Genomic DNA, 8680 nt, shown 5'->3' with positions numbered 1-8680 from the left:
CTCAAGGGGATAAAATATAAATCTGAAATTTGAGGAGGTTGAAAGTGGTAATTAAAAGTTCAGGAGGCAAAACAAAATTTAAAAAATTAAAATGGTAAAAGTAACATAGCATTAATGCACACGCACACACACACATATATATAGGAAACAAATAGAAATTCTAGAACTGAAGAATGCAGTAATCAAAAGAAAAATTCAATGGATAGACCTGTCAACAGAAAAACTTCAGCCAAGTTAAATTTAAAAGAGTTTAATTGAGCAATGAATGATTCACAAATTGGGCAGCCCCCAGAATCATAGCAGATTCAGAGAGACTCCAGAGGTGCCTTGTGGTGAGAACAAATTTATAGACCAAAAAAGGGGGAAGTTACATACAGAAATTGGAGGTGAGGTACAGAAACAGCTGGATTGGTTACAGGTTGGCGTTTGCCTTATTTGAACATAATTTGAACACTCAGCAGCCTGTGCATGGCTGAAGTATGACTTCTGGGATTGGCTAAGACTCAGCTGTTGTTACAGGTGCATACTTCTAAGTTAGGTGTTCAATCTTGTCTGCCTATTAAGCTAGGTTACGATTTGTCCACAAGGACTCAAATAGAGAAGTGCAGAGTCCTCCTCAGGCCATATTTAGTTTGCTTTAACAGGTTTGATTTCACCTTAGACACACCGGAAGAAAAGTTATGTAAACTGGAATCTAGGTCAGAAGAAACTGTAAGAAATCAAGCATGAAGAGACAAAAGCATAGAAAATACAGAAGAGGGGGCCAGAGGCATTGAGGATTCAGTGATAAGAAAGAACAAATATATAATTGGTGTCCTAGAAGGAGAGTAGAAAGAAAGGAGGCAGGAGCCATATCTGAACAGAAAATAGCTGAGAATTTCCTAAAATGATTGAAAGACATTTATCCATAAATCCAAGAAGCATATTGCAAGCAGCATAAAGCAATCCACTCCTAGATACATCAGAATAATGCTGCAGGAAACCAAGGACAAAGAGAAAATCTTAAAAACAAAACAATTGCCCAAATACCTTAAAAGAATTAGTAGACTGACACCTGTTTTCTCAGAAGCAACAATGACAGTCAGGAAACAGTGGAAAAATATATTCTATGTGTGAAGAAAAGTAACTGCCAAACTGGAATTCTACCCTCACTGAAAATATCCTTCAGAATCAAAGTAAAATAAAGATGTTTTCAGATAAATAGAAACTGAGGAAGTTTGCCACCAGCAGAACTCCTTTAAAGAATATTCTAAAGGGTTCTTCAGGAAAAAGGAAAATGATCACAGATGGGAGGTCAGAGATGAAGAATGGAATAAAAAATAATGCAAATGAAAATTATGTGGGCAAATCTAAGTAAATGCTAACTATAAAATGATAATAATAATAATAACACTTGTAATGTAAAATATATAGGAAAGAGAATTAAAGTACACAATAACATATAGGTCTGGAAGGGACCAAATAGAGTTAAATTGTTCTAAGGTCCTTGAGTTTTCTGGGAGGAGGGTAAAAATATCAACCAACATTAGACTTTGCTAAGTCATGAGTGCAGGGTAATTTATTTGGTAAACACTAAAGTAATAGAAAATAGTTTAGTCTATTATGGGAAGTAGAAAAATAATAGTTAAGGGAATTTATATTCTCAAAACAACAATTAAGGGAATTTATAGCCTTAAAAGCATATAGAAGAAAGGAATAAAGGCTGAAAATTAATGAACTAAACATCCATCTCAAAAAACCAAAAAACTGATAACAAAACAAATCCAAAGAAAATACAAGGAACATAATGAAAAAAATTAAGTTTTTAAAAGTATTTTTATACTTACCCTTTTTTTAAAAAAATTATTTTTTTATATCTTTAAAGGAATATTTCTGAAATAAAACAATAACACAATAGAGATGATCAACCATATCACGTTTTGGCTCTTGGCAAAGACTGATAAAAGTGGTACTATCTGGTGAGAACAATAAAGGTAAAAGAGAAAAGGCATAAATAATAAATACTAGGCATAAAGGGAACTTTAATAGAAGCCCTAGAGATACAAAAAGATAAGAAGAAGATATTATGAGCAATGTATGTCAAAACTTTTGAAAATTTAGATGCAATGTGAAAATTCCTAGAAAAATACAACTTACCAAAACTGGAAAAGGCAACAGAAAACCTATGTAGTTTTGTACCTAATAAAGATAGCGAATCTAAAATAGAAAAGCCTTCCAACAAAAACAAAACCAAACAGAAACCTCCTGGCCCAGATGGATTGATTTACATAATATTCAAGGAAGAAGTAACAGCCATACACACACACAAAACCTGATTTAAAAAGGAGCAAAGGCAAAGACCTAAAAAGAGAATTACAGTTAGACCCAACAATCCCATTACTAAGTATTTACCCAAAGGAAAATAAACCCTTCTACCAAAAAGATACCTATATTTGTATATTTATTGCAGCACTATTTACAACAGTAAAGACATGGAATTAACCCGGGTGCCCCTCAATGGTGTGGATTGGATAAAGAAAATGTGGTACAGGCTGGGTGCAGGGGCACACGCCTGTAATCCCAGCACTTTGAGAGACTGAGGCTGGTGGATCACTTGAGCTTACGAGTTTGAGACCAACCTGGGCAACGTGGTGAAACCTCGTCTCTACCAAAAAGATAAAAATTAGCCAGATGGCCGGGCGCGGTGGCTCAAGCCTGTAATCCCAGCACTTTGGGAGGCCGAGACGGGCGGATCACGAGGTCAGGAGATCGAGACCATCCTGGCTGACATGGTGAAACCCCGTCTCTACTTTAAAAAATACAAAAAACTAGCCGGGCGAGGTGGCGGCGCCTGTAGTCCCAGCTACTCGGGAGGCTGAGGCAGGAGAATGGCGTAAACCCGGGAGGCGGAGCTTGCAGTGAGCTGAGATCCGGCCACTGCACTCCAGCCTGGGCGGCAGAGCGAGACTCTGTCTCAAAAAAAAAAAAAAAAAAAAAAAAAAATTAGCCAGATGTGGTGGTACGCACCTGCAGAACCAGCTACTCAGGAGACTGAAACAGGAGGATTGCTTCAGCCTGGGAGGTTGAGGCTGCAATGAGCTGTGATCATGTCAATGCACTTCAGCCTAAGTGACAGAGTAAGACACTGTCTCTGAAAAGAAAAGACAAGAAAAGAAAATGTGGTACATATACATCATGGAATACTACATAGCCATAAAGAGGAATGAAATCATGTTCTGTGTGGCAACATAGATGCAACTGGGACCATTATCCTAAGTGAATTAATGCAGAAACAGAAAACCAAAAATCACATGTTCTCACTTATAAGTGAGAGCTCAACACTGGGGACACATGGGCACAAACATGAGAACAGTGGACACCAGGGATTCCAAAAGTGGGGAGGGGGAAGGAGGGCAGGTGTTGAAAACTCCCTATTGGGTACTATGTTCACTACTTGGGTGGCAGGATCATTAGAAGCCCAAGTTCTAGGATCTTGCAATATATGCATGTAAAAACCTGCACATACACCCCTTGAACCTAAAATAAAAAATGAAAAACAAAAATATGGGCAAAGGACTTGAATAGACATTTCTCTAAAGTGGGTATATAAATGGCCAATGAGCATGTGACAAGATGCTCGATACTGTTAGTCATTAGGGGAAATTAAATCACAATGAGATACCACTTCACACCCACGAGGCTGGTTGTTATTTAAAAACTGGAAAATAACAAGGGTTGGTGAGGAGGTAGTGAAATGGGAACCCTCGTGCTCTGCTGGCAGGAATGAGAAATGATGCAGATGCTGTGGAAAACAGATCTTTTTGTGGTTCGTGAGCCTGATGATTGGGTGTTCATGTACGTGTGTGAGATGTGCCACCCTTGAAACTTGTTATGACGTCAGCACGTCACCCATCTGACCTGGAAAAAAAAAAAAAGAAAAGAGAGAAGAAAACAGTTTTGTGGTGCCAATATCACTTCTAGGTATGAACCCAAAGAACTGAAAGCAGGGATTCAAACAGCTACTTGTACACCAGTGTTCATACCAGCATTATTTACAAAAGCCAAAATGTGAAAACACAGCAAATGTCCATCACCAGATGAATGGATAAACAATGTGTTAAATACATACAACGGAAATACCGTTCAGCCATAAAGAGGAATGCAGTTCTGATACGTGCTACAACATGGACGAACCTTGACAACATTATCTCGGGGCAAGAAAACTGACACAGGAGGACAAGTATTATATGATTCCACTTATATGAGATACCTAGACTAGGCAAGTTCACAGAGACAAAGGAGAAGAGAGAATACCAGGGGTTGAGGAGAAAGAGAGAATGGGGAGTTACAGCTTGAAGGGTACAAAGTTTCTGTTTGGGATGCTGAAAAAGTTCCGGAAGGTGTAGAGCAATGGAAACGCCCATACACTCATGGTGGGAATGTAAACTGATACAACCCTCTGGAAAATAATTGGCATTATCTAGTACAGCTGGAGGCACATATGCACTCTCTGATGTAGCAATTCCACTTTTAAGTATTTATCCTAGAGCAGTGGGTTTCAAAGTGAGATCCACAGATGCTTGGAGGTCCCAAGTCCCTTTCAAGAGGCCTGGAGGGTGAAAACAATTTTTTTTTCTTTTTTTTTTTTTTTTTTTTTTTTTGAGATGGTGTCTCACTCTTGTTGCCCAGGCTGGAGTGCAATGGCGCGATCTCGGCTCACTGCAACCTCTGCCTCCCGGGTTCAAGCAATTCTCCTGCCTCAGCCTCCCGAGTAGCTGGGATTACAGGCACCCGCCACAATGCCCGGCTAATATTTTGTATTTTTAGTAGAGATGGGGTTTCATTATGTTGGCCAGGATGGTCTCTATCTCCTGACCTCGTGATCCGCTCACCTTGGCCTCCCAAAGTGTTGGGATTACAGGTGTGAGCCACTGTGCCCAGCTGACAATTTTCATAATGCTACTAAGATGTTATTTGCCCTTTTCCACTAGAGTGCTGACTTTTTTTTTTTTTTTGAGATGGAATTTTGCTCTTGTCACCCAGGCTGGAGTGCAATGGCACGATCTTGGCTCACTGCAACCTCTACCTCCCGGTTCCAGCAATTCTCCTGCCTCAGCCTCCTGAGTAGCTGAGGAGGTGTGCACCACCACCCCCTGGCTAATTTTTGTATTATGACTAGAGATGGGGTTTCACCATGTTGGCCAGGCTGTTCTCGAACTCCTGACCTCAGGTGATCCACCTACCTCGGCCTCCCAAAGTGCTAGAATTACAGGTGTGAGCCACCGCGCCTGGCCCACAGTGCTGACTTTGATGGTGCAAAAGCATTTGTGGGTAAAATTGCTGGCACCTGTGCATGGATCAAGGCAGTGCCATTAATTATATCAGTATCCTTTATTCTTCACTGCCACACACTTACAGTTTAAACAAAAAAATTAAGTTCACTTAGGAATGTTCTTTGATGAAGAGGTATCAGTTATTACTTTGATCAAACCTCGACCCTGAGCAAATGCCTTTTTAGTGCTGTGTGTGATGAAATGGGAAGGAGATACAAATAAGGCACTGATGTTGCACATCCAAGGGTGAGCACTGTCTTGAGAAAGAGCATTTGTGTGGGTGACTGAGTTGTGAACTGAATTAATTAGCTGGGCTTTTTTTTTTTTTTTTCAATGAAACACCGTTTTTACTTGACAGACCATGATTACTTGCAGACAAACCATGATTACTTAAGTTTGAAATGTTTTCTTTTTGTTGTTGTTGTTTTTGTTTGTTTGTTTGTTTTGAGATGGAGTCTTCGCTCTGTCGCCCAGGCTGGAGTGCTGTGGTGCAATCTTGGCTCACTGCAAACTTTGCCTGCCAGGTTCAAGCGATTCTCCTGTCTCAGCCTCCTGATGAAATGTTTTCTTGATGTTTCCTTGAAAATGAATGAGGTAAGCCTGTCACTTCAAGGAAAACGACTGAGATTAATTGTTGCCAATAACAAAATTTTGAGCTTTCAAACTAGAACTGGAATTTTGGAAAACTTATGTCCACCACTGTGAACTTGACAACTTTCTAACAGTTCAATGCTTTTCTGATGATAACAGTAATGATGTTAGCAAATGCGATTTTTTTTTTTTTTTTTTTTTGAGACAGGGTCTCACTTTGTTGCCCAGGCTAGAGTGTGGTGGTGCAATCGCTGCTTACTGTAGCCTCGACCACCTGGGCTCAGGCTATCCTCCTACCTCACTCTCCCAAATAGCTGGGACTATTTGGCTGTGGATCACCACACCTGGCTAATTTTTGTATTTGTTTGTAGAGATGGGGTGTCATCATGTTGCCCAGGTGGATCTTGAACTCCTGGGCTCAAGTGATCTGCTCGCCTCAGCGTCCCAAAGTGCTGATATTACAAGGTGTGAGCCACTGTATCCAGCAGCAAGTGTGATTTTTAAAAATGTTGTACAGTTTGGAAGAAGATCTACACAGCTTAGGAAAGCAATATTTTCCAGATGACCACCAAAATCACCAATGGGCAAAAAATTTATTCAAATTTTTTTGTTTTGGAAAGTGGAGTTAATCTTTATTAAAAAATTAATTATGTTAACATGAAATAAGTTTTTTTGTTATTTTGAAATTAATAAATATATTTTAAATTTCTGTTTTAATTCCTTTCTTTCTTTTTTTTGAGACAGGGTCTTTCTCTGTCACCCAGGCTGGAGTGCAGTGGCACGATCACAGCTCCCTGTAGCCTCAAACTCCTGGGCTCAACGGATCCTGCCATCTCAGCCTCCCTAGTAGCTGGGCCTATAGGTGTGCATCACCATGCCTGGCTATTTTTCATGTATATATATTTTTAAGAAATTAGTTTCTCCATGTTGCCCAGGCTGGTCTTGAGCTCCTGGGGCTCAAGTAATTCTCCTGCCTTGGCCTCCCGAAATACTGGGATTGTACACATAAGCCACTGTGCTCAGACTGTTTTAATTTCTAATATGGTAAATATTGATGAATATAACCAATAACATGTTGATAAACTCGCTTTCTGGGAGAAAAAAACCAAACAGCCTGATATGTAGCCTTTGCCAGTTCTGTGGTGGAAATATTCCCACTGTGACTGACGTCAAGCTACCAATGTGACTTCATAGAGCATGTTATTGGGACGAGACCACAACTGGCTCTCATGAGCAGGTACAACCTGGCTCCAGCACCACTAACACAGTCCACTACAGGCGCCCGCCACCACACCTGGCTAATTTTTTGTATTTTTAGTAGAGACGGGCTTTCACTGTGTTAGCCAGGATGGTCTCGATCTCCTGATCTCACGATCCACACGCCTTGGCCTCCCAAAGTGCTGGGATTACAGACGTAAGCCATCGCGCCTGGCCCGGTATAATTCAGTTTTTAAAACCTTTTATTGTCACATAAAACACAAATATCAAAAAGTACATTAAAAATAAATGTACACAGATAAATGAATTATGGAATAGCAAACCCCACAAAAAACACCGAGTTGATCAGGAAATAAAATATTGCCAGCACGCCCAAAGTACTCCACATGCCCCTCCCACTCACAACCCACTCCTCCTCTAAAGGAAACCACTCTCTTGACTTTTATAGCCATCACTCCCTTGCTTTTCTTTATATGCTTGATGCCAAAGTATGCTCCTAAACAATAATGTTCAGTTTTGCCTATTTGTGGACTGCACAGGGAGATAGTCTCCAGCATGGGTCAGAAGTACTGTCTCTTCCAAGAGAGGAAGGACAGGTTGGGTTTCATGCTTCACAAGGCCTGTATTTATACATATTCAGCAGGTTTGGGGGAAGCTATTTACACTTATGAGTGGAACTGAGCACATACACAATGGAAGAACATGTATGTAACATACATCTTTCCTAAACAATAATATTTAGCTTTGTGTGTTTGTGGACTACATATAAATGGAATCCTACCGTATGTATTTACTCAAGTCTGGTTTCTTTTCCCCAATATTGTTAATGTTTTTAAGATTCACCCATGTTGCATGTAGCCATGGCTGCTATGACTGTTTTGTACATGATTGTCATCCAAAAGACCACCAGGATGGCTGAATAGCACGACAGCTTTATTGGTGATACCAGTTTGCAAACTGCGGGCAGCGTTTTAATATTAAATGAAGTGGAATTTGGCTCTTTATGTCAAAAGGTGAATGTAGGACACAAAGAGAGTTTGTGCACAGCCTCTATAAGCTGGCTGAAACTGGCTTTAGGTCTGCAATAACTTATGAGAAAAGAATGTTTGTAAGGCCAGTCCTCTGTCCAGTGAACCTGGGAGGTGGAGCTTGCAGTAAGCTGAGATCGTGCCAGCCCTGTCCCAACTGTGGTCTCTGCTAAATAAAGGTTTATTCTAATCTGCAGAACATCTTTCATGGTCTTTTCCTGCCACAGGCTTAGTTTCAGGATGGAACACGTAGTTTCCTGGACTTCCTCTATTTTTGTTTAAAGGCTGTTGGAAACTTTCTCTGAATTGCCTACTGAAATCCAGCCTCTTCATTTTTAGCAAGCGATACTGTAGCACAGAGTTTTGTTTAGTTAACTTAACCACGTGTTATAGACCATCTTCCTAAGTCAACCATTAAAACCCTTGCAGAGGATTTCATCATACGGATGAACTACAATTTATTGAACCAGCCCTCTGTTGATGGATATCTTGGTGCTTTTTAATTTTTTTTTTTTTGCCTAATGAATGAGC

The 8680-nt window shown here is 40.2% G+C and overlaps 1 non-coding gene across 1 annotated transcript; it reads left to right on the top strand.

Annotated features, from left to right (window-relative positions):
• Positions 1-3794: 3794 nt before the first annotated feature.
• On the top strand, positions 3795-3898 carry LOC114675359 (small nucleolar RNA U13). Its single transcript, XR_013413323.1, has one exon. It is a non-coding gene; the product is annotated as a small nucleolar RNA U13 (small nucleolar RNA).
• Positions 3899-8680: the final 4782 nt, after the last annotated feature.

This window comes from Macaca mulatta, chromosome 1 (genome assembly GCF_049350105.2).
Source record: "Macaca mulatta isolate MMU2019108-1 chromosome 1, T2T-MMU8v2.0, whole genome shotgun sequence".
Classification (NCBI taxonomy): domain Eukaryota; kingdom Metazoa; phylum Chordata; class Mammalia; order Primates; family Cercopithecidae; genus Macaca; species Macaca mulatta.
The sequence above is the reverse complement of the archived record's forward strand: the minus strand, read 5'-3'. Positions and strand labels throughout refer to the sequence as shown.